The sequence below is a fragment of the Lissotriton vulgaris genome, chromosome 5 (genome assembly GCF_964263255.1).
Source record: "Lissotriton vulgaris chromosome 5, aLisVul1.2, whole genome shotgun sequence".
In the NCBI taxonomy this organism is placed as follows: domain Eukaryota; kingdom Metazoa; phylum Chordata; class Amphibia; order Caudata; family Salamandridae; genus Lissotriton; species Lissotriton vulgaris.
This window is the reverse complement of record NC_141693.1, coordinates 818,109,634-818,135,872: the sequence shown is the minus strand read 5'-3', so window position 1 is coordinate 818,135,872 and position 26,239 is coordinate 818,109,634. Positions and strand designations below refer to the sequence as shown.

The 26,239-nt window shown below is 42.7% G+C and overlaps 1 pseudogene; it reads right to left on the bottom strand.

The window, feature by feature from the left end:
* Positions 1–12,237: 12,237 nt before the first annotated feature.
* Positions 12,238–21,599, bottom strand: LOC147711640 (zinc finger and BTB domain-containing protein 9-like; annotated as a pseudogene).
* Between the last annotated feature and the right edge of the window lie 4,640 nt (positions 21,600–26,239).

Below are 26,239 nucleotides of genomic sequence, written 5' to 3'. Positions count from 1 at the left end.
TGAAGCACCAAAGACTACAAGTATTTTGGGGACATGTAGTCAGCATTTTCTACTAGACTATCAAAATCCCTCAGTTATGCTGACCCGGCTACCAGCAGATTCTACGGCGAAATATCCTAAATAACTGTCAGACCAACATCTGCTTGAGTCAGTGCCTTATCAATTTGTTTTTGAGCATTCTAGAAGAATGAGAGACCCTTACAGCTCCCAATCCATCTGAAGAACTAACTCACTGTGAGAATAGCTATCAGGTGACAGGACTAACGCGGGAGCTGAGGGCGCCGTGTGCAAAAGGTCTATCCTATTACAGTCTTGGATTAGATTAAAACATTTAATTTGAGGTACTGTGCAGATCAGCGATAGCGAGCAAGACAGAATGCCCCAAAAAACAGTTCAGTTGTGGTATCCGTCCGGTTGATCACCGTACTAGTTCTATCTATAACAACCTTCTCAGGTTGCTGTGTTTTCTGTCATTTGAGATCACAACTTTTCTCCCTGAAACTTTTTGTGCTAACCATGAAGCTTTCTTAAAAAAAAAATGTCTTACCATGCTTTATGGACTTCATGTCTCTTTTTTTGCAAAGATCTATCAGTATGATGTTCCCCAATCTCTTCTGTGGTAATCGAAAATCACAAGTCATCAAACCAGGCCAATGCATACATTTTCTCTTTCCAGTTTGATGCAAATATCTTTCTATTTTGCTGGGGAAAAGTTGTATAGAGAAAAGTAAAGTGCTTCAGCTTTCTGCATGTGGGGTGAAAAAACACTTGCATGGTGAGGCTACAAGACAAACAGCGTCTTTTTGCACAGCTTTGTTAAGCGCCGTTTGACCAGACTCATTCAATATATAAGGTTGGTTTGGAGTTTCACTTTACAAGTTAATGGGAAACAAACTGCACTCTAGAGTATGAAGACACTTGAATCAAAGATGCCTAAGACTGGTTTGCTTGGAGGTCTCTAGTTTATTTGAAGGTTTTGTGATCGCTTTGGGGTGGGGATTGGGGGATGGTCATATTCCATGACAGCCATCTTCCCATGTTCTCCTTCCTCATCAGTGAATCGCCTGATTCCCCCATAACCAGGTTCCTCCAAGCGCACCTTGAGGCAACTCTCCGCCGCCCATTCCAGGAAGTGCTCCGAGGCCACCACAAGATGGTTAAAGTGCTTTACTAGAGTACCAAATTAAATACTATAATTAACAAAAAATAATGCCCCCCGTAGTACCTTAGAACACTTATCTTCTTATCTGCAGAGCACAGCTTCCCAGCTCTCCAGTGGAGGACATTATTAGTACGCAAGTTGAATGGAACTGATCTTTAGCGCCTTTTACCAAAACATGGACTGTGGGGGAGCCAAGTGTGGTGGCGTATAAAGGTTATTTCAATTGACTCCATAACAGATAAGCTCTCTTTCCTATGTTTTCTCAAAATCTTTTTCAGAAGGTGGTTCTCTCTCCTCTTATGAATGATGGCCTGGACTGTAGTGAATAATGCCCAGGCAGAGATGTGGGCCACCTTCAGAAATGCATCCCTGGACCATGTATGTGGTCTTTTGAGGGTCAAAGACGGTGAGATTTTCCTCAATAATGATTGGTAAAGGCAGGACAAAGTCCAGACTGCACATCAATTAGCAGCCCGATCCCAGGCAAATAGGTCTGCCAGCTTTAAATGCCCGCCTCTCTTGTTGCTTTCCCTCTGCCTGGCACACTGGCAGTACCAGCATTGCCTTAATCCCACAGAGTAAGATAGTCGGGCCAACTCCTATGTCCCCTTTACAAAGTACAATCTTCAGCTAAATCAACCTATACTTAGGGTATTCCGAGTCGTCCCATCAGTGTCATGATTTTCCCTTCTAGAAGCTGCTTCTTGGTAGTATCTTAGGAAAGATAGGGAAACATACCTGAAGATAAATATTTCTAAACTGCACAGAAATTATTGCTCTCAAATTCAGTTGATGCTCCTCTGAATATGAGACTCGTGAAAACTGCTCAACATAACCTCTGTTGATATTGAACTAAGATGAATACGGGCAGGGAACCAGATTGAATTCTATTCTTATTGTAAAGTTATATGATTAGCAAATTGGTTTATAAAACCAAACCTGAAATTCAGGTCGGTCAGCAATAACTTGCTGCCGCTGTGGGTGGACGTCTAGCCTTCTGATCTCTCCTGTCTGACATTACCTCAGCTTAGCCCTGCGACATCTCTTGTGCAGTCTCGGCTAGTAACATGCCGCACTAGTCAATTCGAGGAGCATTTCTCTTCTGTCACACACTAACCCAGACGTCTCCCTGGCACTCTCCAACTCGTCTACGACCTTTGCTGCCCTTGGAATAATTTTGTCCACAAGGAGCGCCAACTTTATTTTAGCTCCTAACTAAGGAAATATTAGGAATTCCTTCACTCGTGTAAATAATTGGTTTGAGGACCACTGTTTTTCTAAATCGAACGTTACCCAGGTCCACAGACTCGTCTGGGTCACCCCATACTTGTAACGGCCCTGGAACAGTGATACACTGTACCAAGCACTATGGTGCCCTTGCAGTCCTGCAGCTTAAACCACAACGCTCCAAAAGAGACACATAGGGAATTATTGAGGCACAAGACCTGTTTTTGTAGTTTGCGGAAGGACAGGGAAAAAAGAACTGGGCACTAACTTCTCACAAGATGGTGGCTGCGACCAAGAAGGGTCTACCGCTGGTACTCAGTCAAAATATCGAATCTTTAATTTCGACCTACACTTATATCGAGTTGCTAATATCGAAGGGGCAGAATATCGATGTCCAGAATATCGTTGGACAGAATATCGACCCTAAGGTAAGTAATTTTGAGATTACTTATATCGATAGCATATATATCGATGTAAGTAATATCGAAATTACTTATATCGATAGCATATATATCAATGTAAGTAATTTCGATTTACTAACATGTGTTATACATTTTTGTTAAGTATTTAAATTAATTGTTATAATATGTGTTTAATTTTTTTATATAAATACATATATTTAAAAGTAAATTATATGTTTTACTACCAGAGCGGGTTGTGGGTTTTTAGGGGAATAGGGTGGGAAGTAATTTAATTGTAATTAATTAAATATTTCTTTATGTATAATTTATTTTGTAATTAAATATTAATTGGCAATGAATTATTTTAATTGATAAATTAATTATTTAATTGATAATTAATGTATATTTATAAGTAAATTATATGTTTTACTACTGGAGCGGGTTGTGGGTTTATAGGGGAATAGGGTGGGAAGTAATTTAATTGTAATTAATTAAATATTTTTAAGCCAATTTTATTTTGTAATTAAATATTAATTGGTAATTACTTTTTTTAATTGATAAATTAATTCTTTAATTGGTAATTACTGTAATTTTTAATTAAATGTAATCTTTTAGTACAGGAGTGGGTTGTGGGTTTATAGGGGAATAGGGTGGGAAGTAATTTAATTGGAATTAATTAATTATATTTTTATGTATATTGTCTTTTGTAATTAAATATTATTTGGCAATTATATTAATAGATTAATTAATAATTTAATTGGTAATTAATGTAATTTTTAATTAAATGTTATGTGTTACTACTGGAGCGGGTTGTGGGTTTATAGGGGAATAGGGTGGGAACTGATTTAATTACAAATAATTCATTATATTTTTATGTATATATTAATTTTTAATTAAAAAATTATTGGCAATTAATTATTTTAATTGACAAAGTGATTATTTAATTGATAATTAATTTTCAATTAAATGTTATGTGTTAGTACTGGAGCGGGTTCTGTGTTTATAGGGGAATAGGGTGGGGTGGGAATAGTAATTTTTACCCTTACGCTATCCAACACTTTCCCTACTGTTGCACCCTCTGGAGTGGGAATAGTAATTTTTACCCCTACGCTATCCAACACTTTCCCTACTGTTGCACTCTCTGGAGTGGGAATAGTAATTTTTACCACTACGCTATCCAACACTTTCCCTACTGTTGCAACCTCTGGAGTTGGAATAGTAATTTTTACCCTTACGCTATCCAACACTTTCCCTACTGTTGCACCCTCTGGAGTGGGAGTAGTAATTTTTCCCCCTACGCTATCCAACACTTTCCCTACTGTTGTAACCTCTGGAGTTGGAATAGTAATTTTTACCCTTACGCTATCCAACATTTTCCCTACTGTTGCACCCTCTGGAGTGGGAATAGTAATTTTTACCCACCCGCTATCCAACGCTTTCCCTACTGTTGCACCCTCTGGAGTGGGAATAGTAATTTTTACCCCTACGCTATCCAACACTTTCACTACTGTTGCACCCTCTGGAGATGGAATAGTAATTTTTACCCCTATGCTATCCAACACTTTCCCTACTGTTGCACCCTCTGGAGTGGGAATAGTCATTTTTAACCACCAGCTATCCAACGCTTTCCCTACTGTTGCACCCTCTGGAGTGGGAATAGTAATTTTTACCCACCCCCTATCCAACGCTTTCCCTACTGTTGCACTCACTGGAGTGGGAATAGTAATTTTGACCCTTACACTATTTAACGTTTTCACTACTATTTAATTTTCTTAATTGGGAATAGAAATGTTACAATCTACGCTATCCAATGTTTTTATTACTGTAGTTATTTTTATACTTTAAATAGTAGTTTTATTTATGTATGTATTTTATATATTTTGTAGTAATTTAGATAATGTTGTATTTAATTAACTTTAAAAATATAGAATTATTTAATTATTATGTTCTAAATATATATTTCTTTATTTATTATATTAATTTATGTATGTAAATGCTTGAGAAATTATAATATTTTCTTTTAAAAAATTATAAATAATTGAAATAATTAACAAAAAATATTGTTAAGTAAGTATATATTATATATGTTTTGTTAATTTGTATTAATTTATTTATTAAATATGTATTATTTATTTATTTTTAACATTATTAAATATGTTTAAATATGTTTAAATAATTTATAAGTATTATTTACATTATTTTACATGTTTTTTTAAACAGAAAAAAAACGATATATTTAACAACGATATTTTTAACATCGATATTATTTTTTCGATATTTTGGTACTTACTATGTTGTAGATAGGGCGTCGATATTCTTGCCATCGATATAATTGCGTCGATATATGTGTAGGTCGAAATTCTGTCTGTCGAAATTCTGGCATAGATCCCTACCGCTGATAACCAGGCAGCAGAATCATGGGAAGCCGACCATCCTACAATAGCGGAGGTCAGGCTGAGAAAGGAGGATAAACCGATAACGTACCACGATTAGACCAATCCTGCAGTGTGAATGAGGTATAGAGTGCACACTGGGTCTTGTACACCGGGACTTGAATTTAAAGCGTTGTCCTATGCCAATGAGCCAGTCTCAGAATCTAGTGACAACGACAGAGACTGACTTTGAATATGTTTCGGTCACTTAATAAGATATCATGGTAAAAAGAAATATAATTTGCACCCATAATACAACTCCTAACTACACGATTGTCAAGTCCACCATAGCTCTCTTCAGAGTGAAGATAAATAGGAACTTGATCAAAAGAATCAGGGTTTAGAGCAGGGATGTGCGAAGTTTGCAAAATTTCATTTTGCGTAATTACACGAAATAACTCAACATGCAAATCCAACATTTTAAACTATATTTAGTTCCAATGTGTCCTTGTATCACTTTTGGATAAGAAACACATTTAAACAAGAGCACTACGAAAAAAGTGGCTTGCGTTTTGTAGTTCCCATGTGTTTGCAGTCCATTTTTACAGCAAATTGCATGTAGTTATGTGAAGTGCCAGAATTTTGGAAATTTCACGTGACACGCAAAATGCAACATTCACGAAATGATGCAAATTACACCTGCGTGATTTAAATGTTGCCCAGGCCTAGTTTAGAGTCAGCAGGAGGCTCATTTGATTAGTATTCTGTATGTGGCCCAGTTTCTTAGCACTTTAATCAGTCAATATGTAGATTTGTAGAGTGCTTCTTCTCACCCATCAGATGCGGGGGTCAAGGGTTAGAGAAAGGGACATGGGGTGTCTGGTGGGCTGATGAAAGATCAGGCGGTGGTTCAAGAAGGTCTGTATGCGGTTGTGTAGGGCCTTGTATGCATGGGTCAGGAGCGTGAACTGGCATCTTTTCTGTACAGGAAGCCAGAGGAGTTCCCTGGGGTAGGGGGGCGATGTGGGTTCGTCTAGGGTCTATTCCTGAAGGACTTTGGAAGTTTCTCATGTCTCACAAATAGATCTGGGGCCAATAGAAGTCCTGGCACCCTGGCTACCATTTTTTCATCTATCAGCATTAACTAGTAGCCGGTTAGTTTTAGTCACTCACCGGCAGCACTGGGGCCAGCCTGACTCAGTCACATGTCTGACCCTCCAGGCATATAACTGAGTGCCACAGAGTCTTAACATAATTCTGACTCGAGATCTGCATAATACTCAAAACTAGACAATTTCCATGGCTATAGGGTGGACACAGACATTAAATAAAATTGTCAATAGCCAAGGGCCCAGAGGAAAACCACTGGTGGTGACCGAGCTATGCATGCTCTGATAAAGACAAAGCTAACGAAAGGAGGCGGAGGCCCAATGGTTTTCTTTTTTTAAATTGGAATCCACATTTCCCGCACTCACCCAGCATTAACAGCTGCTTTCAGCCACACTCATGTGCCTCTACAGTCGCGTAGAAGCGCTGGTTGCCGCCTCCCACCTCCCATTGTTGCTAGGGGGTGGTAGGCATTTGCGGCACTTCCTGTCCCACTAGGAGCGGTTAGCGCTCTAGTGGTTGTACACAGGGCTATTTAGCCCTCGCACCTCCCCGAGCACGCAGCGACCGCGCGCAGCCCCGCCTAAGACCCGCCAAAGAGCTGCCCGTCTGCGCCCGTCCGCGACAGGACGGGGCACAGGGGCCCTTTACTCTGCCGCTTTTGGTATTATGGACGTGCCTACAACCGCCCCTTATATAAGGTATTCCGCACATGCTCTACTTGCCATACAACCCCAGGACAAATATAGTTGTACTAACAGATTGTCAGTATGTCCTGAAGGGCCTTTTTCCTGCATTTCATGTGGCTTTCAAGCTACTCATTCCCATATTATAGTTGGGCGCCCCTGTGATAATCCTGATATTCCAAAAGGTTGGAAAAGTTTTCTACTAAATGTAAGGTCCCTCCCTAAACATCATATACAACTCTGGGACACTATACACAGCATTAAACCAGAGATTTGTTTTATTACTGAAACCTGGCTAAAACCCCACACTATCCCCACTATCACCGTAGGAATACCTATGGGATCAAAAATTCTTCGCCAGGATCGACTTGAAAAAGTAGGAGGCGGGATCGCCATTATATACAAAGACACTCTGAATATTAGAGTTCTAGAACAAGTAATGCTACCTACTATGGAAGTAGTAATCTTTCACTTAAAAGCTAGCCCTAAGGTACACTGGAAAGGGGCACTAGTTTACCGCCCACCCAGACCTAACGCTGGGTTCTCCCTAGCCCTGGCTGAACTCTTAGCTCCTTACATTAAAACCAATGAAAATTTTATTTCACTCGGAGACTTCAATTTTCACATCGACACTGCAGACCACCCTGATACAATAGCACTTTTGACAGATCTCGCTCTACTGGGCCTTCATCTTCGTAACAACGGTTCCACCCACACAGGTGGCCACACCTTGGACTTAATTTTTACTTCCCTCCCTAAAGTTTACTGTCATCCCCCTAAGTACATCTACTGGTCTGATCATAAAATGCTAGACTTTTCTTTTCTGCATCTTCCTGAACTCATTAATCACCCTACTACACAGCCCATTAAACGCAGACCATGGCATAAAGTCCCTCCTGCCAGATTTGCACAAGTCTGGAAGCAGCCAGTACTTTTAAACTCGGATGACGTTGAGACATCCCTCTCCAAAATTTACTTCCACTCTGGTGACAGCCATCAACACACTGGCTCCTCAGAAAACTGTTAAACAGCCAATCATGGCTAAGAGGGAAATATGGTACACTGAGGCCCTCAAAGCAGAAAAGCAGGGATGTAGGAAACTAGAGAAGCGTTGGAGACGGACACGTAAGGGGGAAGACAAGGAACGATACCTGGTAGCTATGACCGCTTACTACAAAAACATCAAAAAAGCGAGGAAAATCAGTCTTACCTCCCAAATAACAGAGGCAGGCAATTCTACTCGAGAGCTATTTAAGGTTATACAGGCCTTCACCAACCCAGTAATGTGTGAGAGCCCGGATATTTTTACCCAAGACCTCTGTAATAAAATCTCCCAGTTTTTCGAAGATAAAATTGAGGGGATATATAGGAAAATCACGAAAGTCTCAGGTCCTTTAGAGACTGTGGTCTCTGGAATCTCCCCAACGGTGACCCTTGGGAACACCCTTCATGTAATCCCAGAAATAACTCTACAACAACTGACCACACATTAACAAAATGAAGACCGGTTCCCCCAATGACTTGATTTCTGCTAAAATGATTTCCTCCCTGACGGAATCTCTAGGCCCCACTATTCAAAAACTAATGAATCTCTCCTTTGCCGAAGGACAACTTCCACAACCCTGGAAAGAAGCGGTTGTGAACCCCATACGCAAAAATACAACCCTACCTTGGTCAGAGCTCTCCAACCTCCGCCCTATTTCCCTCCTCCCTTTTATTAGCAAACTGGCTGAGAAACACATTAACACCATCATTTCCAGCTTTATCGAGGCGACAGGGGGCCTGGACCAATCACAATCTGGGTTCAGGCCCAACCACAGCACTGAATCGGCCCTCCTCACGGTGACTGATAAGATCAAAATGTCACAGGATAGAGGGGGTTCCATGATTCTAGTGCTGTTGGACCTGTCTGCGGCCTTTGATACCGTGTCCCATAACATCCTCCTCAGCCGTTTGCAGGGAGTGGGGATTGGAGGCTCAGCACTATCCTGGCTGGAGAGCTTCCTTTCCGGGAGGTCGCAATCTATTAGCCTGGGCCCCTACTGTTCCACCTCGAGGGTGCTCACGAAGGGGGTGCCACAGGGCTCATGCCTTAGCCCTACATTGTTTAATGTATATGTGGCCCCCCTTGCTGAGATTGTGCGGAAGTACGGGTTCACACCGGTCTCCTACGCTGATGACACCCAGCTCCTCCACCCTTTCAGCTCCCTTGGCCCTAAAGTCAAGGAAAATTTTGCTGAGGGTATGAGGGCAGTGTCACATTGGATGGCCGCAAACTGCCTCCAATGTAACGTTGCAAAAACAGAGGTTATGCTCTTCGGCAAAGCAAGTCTTCTGTGGTCTCCAGATTGGTGGCCGCTGGATTTGGGTCCAGTTCCAACATCAAAGCCACACGTTAAAAATCTAGGGGTAAAAATTGATCAAAAACTGACCCTTAAGGAACATACCAACCACATTGCAGGTTTGTGCTTCCATACCATTGGCCTCCTAAGACGAGTCTTCCCGTATCTTCCTGACACCTACAGGAAGACACTCGTACAGGCCCTGGTCACTAGCCGCCTGGACTACTACAACGGCCTGCTGACACTAGCAAACGCAGATGCAGTAGGCCGTTTGCAGGTAGTCCAGAATACTGTGGCTAGACTGGTCATGAGTGCACCGGCTAGGACTCCCTCTAAGCCCTTGTTGGATGAGCTGCATTGGCTCCCTATACGGCAGCGCATCAGTTTTAAGATATGCTGTACGGTCCACAAGTGCTTATATGGGGATAGTCCTAAATATCTCTCTCAATCACTGGAGTTGTATCTACCTAGCCGGTCACTCCGCTCAAGCAACCAAGCTCTTCTTAAACCCCCTGCAACAAAAAAATCCAGACAGGGAGACCGAGCATTCTCCTCAGTCGGCCCTGCTCTATGGAATAAGCTTCCAACAGATTTGAGAATGACCACCAACCATCTGTCCTTTAGAAAGACATTAAAAACTCTCCATTTCCGGGAAGCATTCCAGTTCCACTAATCACTCTCACTGACTCTGTTAATGTTCTGGCTGGCAAAGCGCGGAGATACCCTTACGGGATTGATTCCTGCGCGATATAAGAAATTAAAATTAAAATTAAATGATGCTGCGGGTGCTCTATGAGGGAGATGGGGTTAATTGCCATTCATAAATCGATTTTAATTTAATTCAGAGCTGAATTGGTGTTTTCTCTTTTACAACTTGGTGGTGTTTATATGCTACATTTCCTGGAGTATACACTCCCAGGAGTCTCTTCCTCAACGTCGCTTCTGTGCCTAGAGCCTTTTTCTCAGATTCCCTGATCTTTTGAAGCTCTGCACCCATTCGGTAGGAACGGCAAGGGGAGCCCCAGGCAGCTTTCTTCTGGCTTTGCCATGCTGGCTTCACCTCTTCCTGCCTCCATGAGACTGTGAAATGTTTGATACCTGGATTAAAGCTTTCCACACTGCTACCAACTGAAGTAATCTAAAACTTTTCCCAAGTCTACCTGCCTGGCCTGTCCCTTGCCTGCTGTATCCTGTGTTCATTTGGTCAGACGCCAAATGTTTGTTAAGGAAGAGAGTTGCACACAGTCAAGCAATAAAAAGTAGGAATTTCTGGCTGAAAGATTTCTGCAATCAGATCTTACCAGCGCAGGTCAGCTGCAGTGAACCAAGAATCACTGAATGTTATGTAACAATTTGGTATGCCCAGCTCAGAGGGTTGGAAGCAGAGGCTGGAGTAATACAGATGACTCAGGAAGAGTTTGGTCCCTACTTATTTAGGCGGTCCCTTGACCTGTAACTCCTGTGGCTGGATTTGTGTTTTTTCGTAGGTGAAATTTTTTTTTTTTATGCACTGGAACGTGAATACTGCCTTTGCTATCAAGTAAAAAGTGCCCTACCCTCTGGGGTTGGGCAGCACTATCAGCTTGACAAATAAATACATAAATAAATATTTTGAGCCAGACATGAAACAAAAACGCGCAGACACTGACTGGGTACATAGGCCACAGGTCAGTGGTGTTGGGATAATTCCAAGTGGGACACTGGTTTGGAAAAGGGTTATTGTTGAGGTGATTAGACCACAAACTCACTACAGTCTTCAAGTACTTGTGCCTACCGCAGGACTCCAACCCAGTGCGCTCCAGTCCTAGAACCCATGTCCAAACACAACACTAGGAGAGGCTGCAGTTACATTACTGGTCCGAAAGACCCACCTCGCTGGGCCTAAACATAGACATAAAAGAGAGACGCAACCTCAGCCAAGAGCAGGCAAAAGCTTCGTGATAAGTGCTACATAGGCATTTATTTTAAAGAGCAACAGGGCCAGTCAATATGGGAAGAAAATGCAAGCAGACTTCCACAAACATGTCAACTAAATACAAAGTGCTTTTCATGGGTCTTTGCCGTCCAGACACATATCCCAGAACACAGGGCACAGTTTCTTTCTGTATCCTACGCCTCAAAAAATGTTTGTCTCTTGCTGTGTACGGCAGCCCTCTAATGCCGATGACTTTGTCCCATAACCGCTCGAGAGTCCCCGCTATCACAATATATCTCGAGCTGACCATTTAAATCGCTTCCCAGTATTTTGGGCTGGATCCCTCTACCCCACATCTCCTAATGCCTCCACATAGTGTCTCACTCTCTGCTCCTTTCTCAATCACCTGTACCTGTAACATTTTCATGATGGCCATGCCACCTCTCAGCTCCCACAATATAGTTTCTATTCTCTACCAGGCTCTTACAACAATCATACAGACTCTCTGTTTAAGATTATCTCTACAGGTTTACATTTCCACATTTTCCTGCGCTCCTTTCAGGCTGCCTCCTCTTGTTATTAGCCTCCGTGCCCTTAATAAAATACAGATGATTTTCTGCCCAGCAGACTGTGAAAAATCTAAATTATTTACAAGAGTTCAAACTCTGAAGTATCGGCATAGCTTTTGGCTTTGCTCCTATGTCCCAAGACCTTTCCTTCAGTAAAGAGCCTTCTCACCTCACCTATGCTTTCAATTCACCGCTCTATGCCATACACCCTCCTCTCAATCTCGCTGCGAAATTTGCACCCGTTCCCACCCCCCTTTGCCTGGCCATCTCTAAAGTCATGCAGATCCAGAAATACTGAACTATCGCCAGAACCTACAGGGCTGAGCTGAAATGAGCCCCTGAGAACCTGCTTCACAGCGAGTAACGAACCAGGAGCAGAGGCAGAAGGCCACCTCTGGCTCGTTGTAGTGGGTGCGCACTCTCACATCTCAAATCCCAGCAGTACCAGCACTGTTTTTATTTATAAGACCAGCAGGCTGTCGACCAGCCTTGTCCCTTGCACATCTCCTTGTGCTTCAGGAAGCAGCTCTGCACGCGGAACTTGCGCCCACAGTCTTCGCATGCATACAGGGTACCATTGTGGGTTTTCATGTGCTCCGTCAGATGGTGTTTCAGTTTGAACTTCTTGTTGCAAATAGAACAGCCAAAAAGCCGGAGGCTGAAGGTCAACATGATGTGCCAATCTCGCTTGGGCTTTACGGCAAAGCGTTTCCCACAAAGACAACCAAACTTTTTGCCTTCGGGCGCAGCCATGATCTTGACGGGGGCAGCGATGATTTCATTCCCATGAAGGTCCACTGGCTTGGGTGTTAGCTGAGGGAACCCTACCTGATTGGACATTTCCCCCATGTAGCTTAGGTGCCCATAATAGGGAACTAGATAGCTCACCTCACTGCCCGACTGGAAGTCCAATTAACAGATGCTCTGTAGCTCTGGCAAGCCATGGGCACGGCCATGGCTCAAAGATTTCAGGTTTGTCTCATGACCAGGGAAAGTGAAGCCTTCATCCTGCTCAAAGCATTCCTGCTTGATGTAGAAGACCTTGGAGTCCTTGGAAGAAAAGCTTTTCAACTCCACCCTGGATGAAGATTCTTTGTAGGAGCAGCTCCCACATTACTCCCCTCGACTTCCTCCAGGATAATGTTTCCAGACTTGTCTATTGACCTGCTGGGGACCTGGGGCTGTTCTTCATCATCTTCATCGTCATCATCATCTTCATTGGATACCTGGATTCTGATGACATCATCATCCTGACAATCAACAGACTGCTGGGCAGATGCAGAGTCTTCCCTCTGGTGGGGCTCGTCTGCGGTACCGCTATCACCCTCGTCCCGCTGGGCCGTCATTGCCGCTGCTGGGAGACTGGCTCTCACTGGCCCTGCTGGACCACTTTGGGCTGGAGACGCCCTCCCTCTCCTTCAGGATCTCGGAGCAGCGCTCAACCACCTGCCACATTTGGAGGCCACTGGCCACCAGAAAGTGGCGGGGCAAAGCCTCCACATTCCCCGTAGCCGGTGTACCATCGTTTTCATCTCCCCATCCGAATGATCTCCCCTTAGCATCTGGGCATGCGTACTTCAATGCTCTTGCCCACTTGCAACAATGTAACTTTCGCCTGTCTTTCTGATCTCCCCCTGAAACTTCAAATCAATTTCTTTTTCTCTTGCCCACTTGCAACAATCTAACTTTCGCCTGTCTTTCTCAGCTCCCCCTAAAAATCAATTTCATTTTTCATCCCACCCCTCTCAACATTTTTCCAAGATGCAGTCGCACCTGCTCACTCATGTCTGCAAAACGATCAGTAAAACGAATATTAGTTTCTTATTTTGCTTTAGTTGCCAGGTGAGTTTTTATTCTTTTATTTGTTTTAATGTTCAAAATGTTAGCCTTTCTGTTGCTTGAAATCACGTCTGCAAACAATCTGAGAAAGGAATATTACTTTCTTAATTTGCTTTAGTTGCAAGGTGAGTTTTTATTCTTTTATTTGTTTTAATTTTCAAAATGTTAGCCTTTCTGTCGCTTGAATTTCTAGACTAAACCTTTCACCAGCGCTTTTTGTCTGATGTTGCCAGAAATGTGAGCTTGTTTATACTTTTTAGTCATGTCGCATTTTAGACAGGTGACTAAGGGGGGGTCCCTCTAATTGGACTTTGGCTGCACCATTGATCTTGGCCCAATGGCCCCCCTTTCGCTACCCCATAATCCCCCCCTCTTTTCTGCAGAGGACATATGGTGCCCCGTACGGTTGGGCAAAGCTCAAGTGGAGGGGTGGGCATTGTGCTGACTACCCTGGTGTGCTGGTTGGCGGCCCAGGTCAACGTCCATGCACTCTAGTTCAAGTGGCGCCTTATGCTCTGGAGTGACAGAGGTCTACAGAGCCTGTGACTGCTACTACGAGGCTTGCCCACACCTTACTGGACTGATGCCTCTGCTGTGTGGACTCTGATTGGGATAGTGCATGAGTATTGTGTGTGACACCCCTGATGGGTTTCGTGCGGACTGCGCTGCAACAGTGAGGCCTGGGCATTCTTCCTTGTTTGGCCCCTTTGCTGCCCTGTAGTGCTTCACATGTTGGTGCCTACCTTCTACACCACTGTCAAATATCGCTGCTTTAAATGGGCCCGGAGAGTGGGGGCAGAGGGAGGACCCCCCTCCCCACTACCACTGGTGCCACGCTGCCGTGTGGACACCCAGGCTGGCTGGTGGGCTTTCCCCTTTGAACAGGTTTGAGGAGCTGCTTGGGGTCATTAAGGACTTTAAGGCTACACTGGTCCCGAAACTGGGTGCCCCAACAATCAAAATGTGTTTTCTTAGGGCTGACTAGGCAAAGTTGAGAGATGGCATTGAATCTAATGAATCTACGTTGGCTGATCTGCGTCCTTCAATGATCGACATGCAATGTCAGTTGAAGAAACTCCAGGCGGAGGTGGCTGTTTGCAGCCGGGCGATGTTAATGGTCGCTGGAGGTGCAATAATATCCGCATAATTGGGCAGGGGCTCCAACATGGACCGTTTTCTTGAGGACTGGCTGCTTAATAAAGTGCTGGATGAACGTAGGTCCACTTTCTTCTCAGTGGAGCGTGCACAGAGTCCCCGGTCGGTCGCCTACCCCCATGGCTTTGCCTCAAACAGTGGTGGTGTGCCTCTTCAATAATCGGTACCACATCCTACAGGTTGAGCACATGAAGGGCCCATTGCAGGTAGAGAGCAGTCCCAGCACCTGATAAGCTGATTTGGGCCCCTCAGCCACTGATCACTTCTCTGCATAGCCCAGGGAGTCTCTTAACCTCTCCTAAGCTCCTCTCCACAGTCTTCTATTCATCCCTGCTGTCAATACAGCCCCGCCCAGACAGGGGTTTCCGACCTGATGACCCAGTGTCTCAAACAGCTCCCAACACCAGCCTGCTTCTGTTGCTGCCCAGAGCCCTTCTACCTGAATATACAGGCCATGATCTCGGGTCCCCTAGCAAGCCCCATCGCACAGGTTTTGTGGAGCGATCTAGTCTCTCGCTCCAACTCTGAACCCAGTTTGTCTACCAGGGTAACTCGAGATATGTCTAAGCTTCCCATGATGGGGTGGTTCTGGGCCCAGACTGGAACAGCTTCCTTAGGGGTTGTGGTTGTTATCTTGGTGGTTATGATATGCCCCTCTGTATGATTATTAAGTGTACAAAGAATACACTCTCCTGCCCTTAGCAAACGTCTCTGCATCCTGGTCCTCGGGCCCTCTGCTTCTGTTGGTTACATAAATAGTCTGCCTGACTTAAGTTTCTGAAGCTTCCCTGGTATATCACAGCTAAGGAGCTTTGGCCATTGGTTGAAAATTGCCAACATCTGTAAGCTTCATATTTTGTTTCCAGCCACCATTTGGAGGTTTATTCAAGGCAACGAGGTGCACCAAACCAAAGCTGCCACATTTTCTGCACAGTAAGTTAGCGTTGCCCTTTTAACACTTTTTCGGAAGCTTTCTTCAGAACCAAAGTGGACAAAATACACCTCAAGTTTTGAGCAGTTAATTCTGTACAAGAAGAGAATAGGGCGTAATAGCCAAAGCTGCTTACTTTGTTGCTGGGGAACCCGGTTTGAGTCACAGCGTTGGCTCAACATCCTGTGATTCTGCTCAAATAACTAATCTGCCGCGGATACAAAAAACAACTCTGGGCCCGCAGTAGGGTTTGAATTTGATTGCTAGATTTTGGTCTGCTGTACCTTGTGTGTAGAGCAATTATATGTCACGCAGTCTCAATGACTCTATTCAGAAGGACGCACAGTGGAATGTATTAAAAAGGAGTCTTTGATATGTTCCTGGTCCACGTGGAGCCACAAGGAAGGTCTACTGAAAGGGCGATATTAAAACTATTTTGTGTTGGTTACAGATACGTTTTGCCAAGTGTCTAATTCACAGAGAACATGTAGAGCATCGGCTGCATAGCAACATTTTTAGGGATTCCTTAATTAAGTTCTTTAGAAAACTCTTCAAAGCCTCAATGGTTTACATTTTCTTTACATATACATATACATGATGTTAAAGTTGAGAGGAGACAAGTAAGTAACCCCCAAAGAACTGTGGGGAAGAATCTCTGATCTAGCCTATAAAAGGTACCTAGGCACTTTCTGGGAAATATTGTTTACTTCTTTTTCTTACTGTTTAACCCTAAATGAAATTATTGGTAATTCCCTTGCCCACAGCTCACACTCTGCAGTAATATTGCTGCAGTGACCCAGTTGGGGAGAGGGGGGAGGAGTTGGCCTAACTGCTAGGGCGGTCGACCTCGAATCTGGGGAACTGGGTTCGAGTCTCAGCAATCACGCTGAACATCATGTGATACTGGGCAAATTACTTAATCTCCCCGTGCCTAACCAAAATAAATGTGTCCTAATGTAACGCAACTGGTGCTATGTAAAGCGCTCTGATACCCAATTCGGGTCAAGTTCCCGCTATCTAAAACTCCCTAAAATAACAAATAAAAGTTTTTAAAAATCTATGTTTTGCATCTTTTTTCCTGTAAACCACACTACCTCACCTATAACGGAATCATGTCTGTAAACCTGGCTGAACATGAGGAAGGTAGTAAAAAAGAACAAGTTTCCCTGTATTAATTCCGTGTTTGGAGAGTGTAGTCAGCGGTCACATATCAGAGTAGATAATCAGAGGTTCAATGTCTGCTTAGGATATAATGCTTATCATTATTATACTTGCTGCAGGCAATGTAGTACAAACATATACTACCTAATTTCAAATTTATGTTAATTGGTGCAGTATCTGCCTAGTAAGATGTAAAATCCCCATTGTCTTCATGTTTACAGCACACTACCATTTGTCAGGCTATTGGTTGTTGGTATGCGGTTAAATCTTGAACTAATAAATCTATGCTGTTTACCTTTTGTGAGGCTAATAATTACCTCCCCAATACTTTGAGGCTCATTATGATGGCGGGGGCAATCCGCCCGCCATCATCTCCGGTATTACCCCCGCTATATTAGTATGGCGGGGGGGACCTCGGCGGACGGAAAGACCGTCCGCCTCTTTTCCGCCCCGGTCGCCTTGCGGCCGGGGCGGAAAAGGAATAATATGGTGGCGGTGTCTATCAGACACCGCCAGCCATATTATGATGCCCAAAATTCAATGCCGCCACGGAAAGGCAAGCGGACTTCACTCTGGGCGCCCCCTGCGGTCCCCCAGAGTGAAGGACAGTAGGGGGGTTCCTGTGGTACCCCCCTGCATTTGCCTAATCAAAGCGGCATGCACCTTGCGGTGCCTGCCGATTTGATTATGCAAATGCTGAATAGCATTTTTAGCATTGTGGCGGGCGGTGCAGGGAGCACCGCCCGCCACAATGCTGAAAATACAGGATGTGCACGCCACTGTGGCGGGCACATCCTAATACCACCCCGGGACCCCCGCCCTTATTGCGGCGGTCCCAAACCCTGCTAGGATGACGGGCGGACAAAGTCCATCTGTCATCCTAATAGGCCCCATAGTGTTCACTAAATATACCAAAGGCACAAAACATGCTGTCTGCCATCACACTGTCTGCTTTTGGGCTGAGGGTGTTTTAGTGGGGGGGTGAACAGCTGTGAGCAGCTTGTTTGTGATTATTTGAAGTGCAAGGTCTTGAGGTCCTTTTTGAACTGGTGTAGTTTTTTGCTTTGGTGTAGTTGGAGTTCATTCCAACTCTTGACTGCGAGGTAGGAGAAGGATCTTCCTCTTGCTCTTGTCCTGTAGAAACGAGGGACGGTGGTTACTTCAAGGTCAGTTGAGCGGATGTTTTTTTGGGAGGGGTTGAGGAGGTTTGCTCATTCAGCTATTGTGGTCTGTTGTTATGAAAGGCTTTGTAGGCATGAGTGAGCACCTTGAAGGTTATTCTTCTTTCTATGGGGAGCCAGTGGATGTCGTGGAGGAGTTGGGTAATGTAGTTGTGTCGTGAAATGTCAATGATGAGTCTACCTGTGGCGTTTTAGAGAGTCTGGAGTTTGCGGAGACTGTTGCCGTAGTCCATTCTGCTTGTGATGAGTACATGGGTGATGTTTTTTCAGGAGTCAGCGTTATCCACTTGAATGTTTTGCAAAGTATGCCGAGGTGTTCGAAGCATGCTGAGGATACGGTGTTGATCTGGCTATTCATTGTTAGTGAGGAGTCAAGTATGATGCCAAAGTTGCATGCCTGGTCTGTTTGGGTGGGTGGTTTTCTAAAGGCGGATGGCCACCAGGTGTTGTCCCATTTGTAGGAGGGGCAGCAGAGTATGATGACTTCTGTTTTCTCTGCGTTGACCTTCAGCCAGCTGTTTTTTATCCAGGTTGGAATGGCTTTCATTCGTTCTTGGAAATTGTTCCTGGTTATGTTGTCTTCTTTGGTGAGTGTGAGGATGAGCTTTGTGTCATTTTTGTATGAGACAATTTTTATTTTTTATTTTTATTTTTCTGACGATGGTCGTAATGGTGTCTATGTAGAAGTTGAAGAGTGTGGGGCTGACGGAGGATCCTTGTGGTACTCTGCATCTGATATCTGTTGTTTCTGAGATGAAGGGCAGGAGTTGGATTCTCTGTGTTCTGCAAGAGAGGAAAGATCTCATCCAGTCTATGGGCATTTTTCAGATTCCGGCGTCATGGAGCCTGTTGACTAGTGTGTGGTCCGAGATGGGGTTTTAAGCCTGCTGGGAGGTCCAGAATGATGAGGGCTGCCATGTGGCTTTGGTCAAGGATCCTGCTTATGTCATTAGTGTCAGTGATGAGGCTGTTTTCGGTGCTGTCTGTGGTTGTTGCTGAATCTGGATTTAGAGGTGTCTCTGATGTTTTTGTTCTATATAATGTACTAGCTGGGTGTTGACGTCATTTTCGATTAATTTTGCAGTGAAAATGAGCATAAACATGGGCCTCATGTTTTTGTGATTAGTTGGTTCTGCGCGGGCTTCTTTTAGTATGGTGTTGACTTTGGCATTCTTCATGTTGTCAGTGAATGTGGCGGTCTTCAGGCAGCAGTTCCTATTTCTGCAAAGTTCTGGTTCGAAAGCAGTGTCTGCTCTGTCTAAAATGTGTGTCTGGCAGGGAACAGTAGGTGCTCCAGACTGAATGCTCTTCATTGTCTTTAAGTTGTTTTCTGTGGTGAGAACTCTTCAGGTGAGAATGGTCTGGTGGATGGCATCGTTTGTGGTTTGGATTGAGGCGGTGTTGTCGTCTTTTTTCTCAAGGTTGTCTTAGAGCATTTTGATCATCTGCTGAAAGAAGAACCTTACTTTGTTGCAGCAGTCTTGCTAAAGACGGATGTCGATTGTTTTGCTATTGGTTTGTTTTGTATTCCTGTATAACGGTGAAGATTTCCTTTGAGTTGTTGGCGTTGGAGAGGATTCTGTCTTGGATGAAGTTTTTCTTTGTCCATTTGATGAGTGCTGACATGGTAGTGTACTGTGATACCTGCATTGTAGGCGGGTGTCATTCTGTTTTTTTATGTTTCTCCCCTTCTTCTCCAGTCTTTGGCATGAGTGCTTCGATTCCCCTAGATCCATTTTGAACCATTTTGCATTCATGTTGTGCCGTCTCTTGGTGTTCTAGATGGTGGGCGAGGGTGTTGGTGCATTTGGCTATTCATTGGTAGAGTTTGCTTGCCACTGTATTGCACTCTATTGTAGTTGGTGAAGGAGTGCAGACTTTGTTACTGTTTCTGCATGGGGTGGAACGGGCGGTTTGACATCGAATCGATATGTGCTGGAGTGTCCATTTGTGTAGTCAGTTAGAAAGCATTCTCTTACGCCTGATTATATTTTGATAACTCTATAGTGTTTGTCACGGTATTTCAATAATAATTCAAAGAGTTAAAAATTTTGATAGGTTTTGCATGGACAAACCCAATTTGTTTGTTCCATATACTGTTGTAATATTTGGGGAGTGAGCTTTTGTCCATATTTTTGAAATACAATAAGATTGGGAGTTTCCCTGCCTGTATCCTTTATGGTGGTTTGCTGGACAGTTATTACGTTTATATCCCCTGTTCACTTTTTTGCCTTGCTAGATTCATTTTCCTTTTTTCTATTATTGGAATACTTTATTAGTAAATTTAAACCATAAATTTAGCTAAGGACATACATAACCGAACATATAAATTAAAAAGAAATTCTAAAAAATGTTTGCCATCAAGCTCCAACCATATAATTTCTTTCCTAGCAAACAAATATAAAATGTTAATACCCCTCCTGTTAGTTTGTTGTTCTTAAAAAGTACCATTATGTAATGTTTTGTCAATACTCCCAAAAATCTTTAAAAACCCATTATAACCATTACCCTTGCAATAGACATACATAATAAGAATGTCTGACAAAATATCGAAAGACAAAAAATCGACAAACAAAAATATCTGAGCAACAATATTGATGTCAAAATTATGACCATCCTATCTAAAACATGGTAAGTACAAAAATATCGGAAAAATAAATGATGTGAAAAAATAATGTTCTAAAAAAAATATAGTTTTTTTATTAAAAAAATATGTAAAATAATTTAAATAATACTTATAAATATAAAAAAGGTTACAAATATTTTATAATATTTAAAATTAATAAGTACAATGCATAATTTATTTAAAAAATAACTAAACATATACATATAATATATAATATATATACTTACTTAATAATCAGTTTTAATAATTATTTATTTTATTAACTTATAAATAATTAAACATATTATAAAATACAAATTCATCTATACACATAAAATAATAACATAAATGAAAATTAAATAATTATGCAAAACTAATTACAAAAATTAAATTTACTTTTAATATTTTTAAAATTATTTATATACTACATTAGCTAAAATAATACAAAAAATATCAAATAACAGAGGTAATAAAACTACTATTCCAACTCCCAAAAAAACAACAGTAGGGAAAGTGTTGGATAGCGTAGGGGTAAAAATTACTATTCCAACTCCAGAGAGTGCAACAGTAGGAAAAATGCTGGATACCGTAGGGGTAAAAATGACTATTCCCACTCCAGAGAATGCAACAGTAGGGAAAGTGTTGGATAGCGTAGGGGTAAAAATTACTATTCCAACTCCAGAGAGTGCAACAGTAGGAAAAATGTTGGATGAGGTCCAAGATGGCGGATTGATGCCGCCAGTGCAGAGAGCGACTGCTGAGGGATCCGGCCGTGCTGACAATGGCTGGTAGCTGGTAGCTCTGCAAAACGGCCAGGATTCAATCTAAATATTACTACTGACAAAGCTGTCTATGGCGATCTTGATAGCAGTGATAGCGAACTGTGCAGGAGCTAAGGGTTACCGCTGAAGCGAAGTGGCAGCTTACCTGTTTCACGGTACAGCATCGGAAACCATCAGAAGTACGCAGAAGTGGAGCGGAGTTGAGGGGAGTGCAACAGAGTGGAGCGGAGCCGAGCTGGATGCTGCGGTTGAGGTCTCTCGAGAGCCGGGTGAGAGAGCTGATCAGGTCCATCAGACTACCGCGCCTCACCCCTGTGGCCTCTAATGGCTGGACGGCGCTTGGTCGGTTCAACTTGTCGGCTTACTGGAGGTTAGGCTCAGGCTTGCCAGGCTCATCAACGGTAGCACCGGATCCACCCGTAATGGCACCAAAACCTCAGACGAGGAATGCGCGATCTGCAAAACAGACGGGGGCAAACATTGTGGATAATGAAACAGCATCTACAATAACAGCGACAGGAGCTATCACAGAGGGACCGGCAGTGCAGATTCCAGATGGCGGAAAGAAAACGGACAAGCAGGAGAAACCTGGACTTAATGCTAGTAAGCCACTTCTTCGTTTACCGCTTTTTGTTAAAACTAATTTGGTGCCTAATTTGGTGCCTGATAAAAGCAGATTAAATCTTACTGCTAATGACTCTACAATGCTATCGGAGGCTTCCGGCTCCCTGGGGTTGCAGGGTAACATTCTTGCTAATTCAACAAACGGGGAGAACAATGTTACAACCATTGCCCTAAAAACTACCGGGGGACTGAATACAATCTCCCTTAAAGGCTGTTCTCCCAGTATTGATACTCAGACTCAATTAGAAGTCCAACCAGAAACTGAGACTGATAATAAGGCTAATCCTAATGCTAATACCATGTTACCTTTACCGACTTCATCTGCACCAGCGTCTGCACTGATAGAGACGACGGAAGGTGTATGCGATAATGAGTTGATCGAAGGAGAAGAGATAGTAACGGAGGTCGGCCAACTGTCAGGTGAAGGAGAGGAGAATACTGGGGAAACAGAAGCGGCAGGGGAGATTGAGCAGGTTGAACATTTAGAGGGAACTGATACGGATGAAAATTATAGCGACTTTCCTGACCCAGGCAATAGTACACCCTTGTGCCTAACTAAAGATAAAATCAACAGTATAAGGAAAGGAAGAGGCAAAGTGAAGAACAAAGTAAAAAAGATGGTAAATAAATCAAAGACTACGACAGCAAAAGTGATAGCAGAGAACAGTCCTATAAGGAAATGGTTACAGGCCAAAGGTGGTGTTAAATCTATGGCCCTAAGGCTCTCAGGGAACAGCCCTACCGAGATGGGCACTATACCAAAGGAAACAAACTGTCTTGGTGATAAGACAACCCCTGTAGTGGTTTTGGTAGATGGATTGGACACCGCGACTGCTACAATGGAAGAAACAGAAGATTTTTCTTTTCTCCCCCCTGCTTCACAGCTGGGAGCAACAGGGATAGCTCCACACCAACTTTAGTATCTGTACTATCCGGGTCAGTCCCAGTCGCAGTAGTAATAAAAGACACTGGCTCTACCCTAACAGGGGCAGGTAATATCAACAGTATACCCTCCCTAACCTCCTCTCAAGATGATGCACCTATTGATTGGAATTTGCATGGGGAGGTCTCCTCGTCATTTCAGATGATTCTGCAACTGCTCAGTGAGCAAAAACAGGAAGCTCAATCTCATTACCAACAGATGCGGGAAGACAGTAGCAAGACTCAGTCATCGCTTCAGGAGAAATCATGTAAATTAGGGGTTATGTCTCAAGAGATGTAAGAGCTACAACAGAGGGTTGTTTTAACAGAAGAAAAGTCAACTTATTCTGAAACAGTAGTGAATAAACATGAGGCCCAGATCTCTCAAATGCAAATCAAACTCGAAGATTTAGAAAATTGACAACGTAGACAGAATCTTCGAATCTTTGGCATAGTGGAAGGGGCCAAAGGAGCCGATCCCAGAGCATACATTGTACATTTATTCCAGAAGGCATTTCCTGAGCTATCAGACTGGGATTGGGACTCACAAATACAACGAGCCCATCGATTTCCTCTGATTCAAAGAAATAAGGGTAATCAATACCAGCGCCCCATTTTGATTTGTATTGGTAACTTTCTACTTCGCCAAGCAATTTCATTAAAGGCAAGACCAAATACCCCAGTCACTGTTGATTCAATTGCCTTTTTTGTCAGATCGGATTTAAGCAAATTAACTATGGAGTGGTGATGGAAATTACGACAATATGTTGACCCGATAAAGGAGCTGGGGGGGGTCAGGCTTTTCTGCAAGAACCAGCCAAGTTAAAGGTTTTAAAGAATGGCCGGGTGTACTATTTTTTGGAAGAAAAGGAGGTTGAGCATATTATGGGTAAATGGAAATTGGAGAAAAATGGACATTGAATTTTCTCTTATGTATCTGTCTTATGAATAAGGATGAATTATTGAATTATTCCAGATACAGGTTGATCATGATTGGATTTTGGTCGTTTGTTAGTGGAACTTGCAGTTAAATTTGAAAAATCTTTTTTTTTTTTATACAAGACACTGCAAGATATGATACGTAGCTATAAGCTTGTAGAATTGCATGGCCGGACTCTCAGGGCTGTGACTCTGTGTTTGCTGCCACTTCAACGGTAGCTGGGTTAAGGGGGGGACCTGCAGGAAGGAACAGAATGGGAAGGGGGTGGGGCAGTGCTCTGCAAGGTAGGGGTTGGGGGGTGGTATGGCACAGGGGAAAAAAGGAATCACAGGGGCAAGTAATTTAATAATATTAAGGGGTAGCAAGGCTGATTTGTTACAGTATATTGAAATCAAGGATAGGAAAATGAATTATATAAAATGTATCAATTAAAGTGTTTGGTATGGAATGTGGGGGGCTTAAATAGTAGGACTAAAAGAAGTCTGGTGTTCGAGGAGCTTAAAATGTATAATCCTCAGAAGGCAGTAATAACTGAGACTCAAGTAGCATACAAAGATAGAAAACTATTTAAACAACTTGATTATGATACTTTGGTACGTAGAGATTTTAATGCTTCAATTCGGGGGGTAGCAATTCTAAAACATAAACAGCTCAAGTTAGAAGTAAACAAAACATTGACGGATAAAGCCGTCAGGTGGGCGATTGTACAGTAAACAATCGAAGGCTGCAAATATACTCTCCGCGGCATTTATGTGTATAATTTAGATGAACCTAGAATTATCGATCAAATTAATGTGGAGCTGCTTATTTGGGAAGGAGAGTGTATCGTGCTAGGAGATTTTAACTGCATTATGGATTATAATTTAGATACAACTAGAAGGGGATCATTCCAAAGAATGCGGAAGACTAGGGCTGCAATTCGGGATCTTGCAGCAATACATCTAATTAAGGATGCTTGGAGATATTTATACCCTAACATGGCTGGCTATACTTACTATTCTGCAGCACACAAATTATGCTCACGCATAGATATGGTCTGGGTTTCAGATTCTATTCTTGAAACTATGGAACTATGGTAATATGGTAATATGCACTATGGTAATATGCCCAAGAGTCACCTCGGACCACAACCCTATTCTTTTGACATTTGAGGTAATGACTGAAAGACAAGCTCCTCGCTCTTTTTCATTCCCTAGATATTTATTTCTGGATTCTATCTTTTTAGATCAATTAAAAGAACATATAAAAGAATTCACAGATATAAATATTCATTCTCCCTCATTAAGGATAGTGTGGGATGCATGTAAAGCGAGCATTTGAGGATTTTCACAACAGTATATCTGGCAACAAAATAAGGACTGTAAGTGCCAAAATGAGAGAATGATAGCCAATATACTTTACATTGAAAATCTATTGCCTAAAGCTTTGCTAAAAGGGGATAGCGTGGAAGCACTAAACTTTAAGTTAATTGAGTTAAAATCAGCTCTAAAAAATCTATTTAGGGAAAAAAGTATTATTAAACTCAAAAAATACCAATTAAGTCAATATGAAGGTGGTGAAAGGATAGGCAGAATTGTAGCGTATAAAGTGGCTGAATATTGAGCTCAAATGGCTGTTAAATAAATTAAGGGGGCTAATAATCAAATATTCCAGGATCCCAAAACAATTTTGCAGCAATTTGCTCAGTATTATCAAGAGCTATACACACCCGAAAGCGAGGTTAGTAACAATAAGATCAAAAGATATTTAACTTTGAATAAAGTTATGACTATTGATGTAGAACAATCAGATCAATTAACGTGGGATATTAAACTGGCAGATATCAGAAAAGCTATTAATTCTTTGGCACCTGGTTAAGCTACGGGAGAAGATTTGATCCCTATAGAATTATTTAAAATACCATTATTAGCTAAGGTCATTCAAGCTATTTGGAATGGGGAGCAAGCGCCAAGGTCCTGGAACTCGACTCAAATTATCTTTTTTTTTTTAAAAAGGCAAGCCAGCTTATGAAAGAGTGCCTTATAGACATATATCGCTTATAAACAGCATTGCTAAAATATTTGCAAAGATATTAGCAACTAGGCTGGCACCACTAATCTCGCAAATGGTATCACCCCAACAACATGGTTTCATCCCTAAGAGGGACACTACGGCCTATATTAATATGGCCATTATGGCTTTTGATGTGGCACGGATCGAGCCAACCTCACTCGGTATGATTTTATTAGATGCAGAGAAAGCATTTGACTGAGTGGGGTGGGGCTTTTTGTGGGCCACACTACAGGCTTCTGGTATAAAAGGTCAATTCTTGAGGTGGAT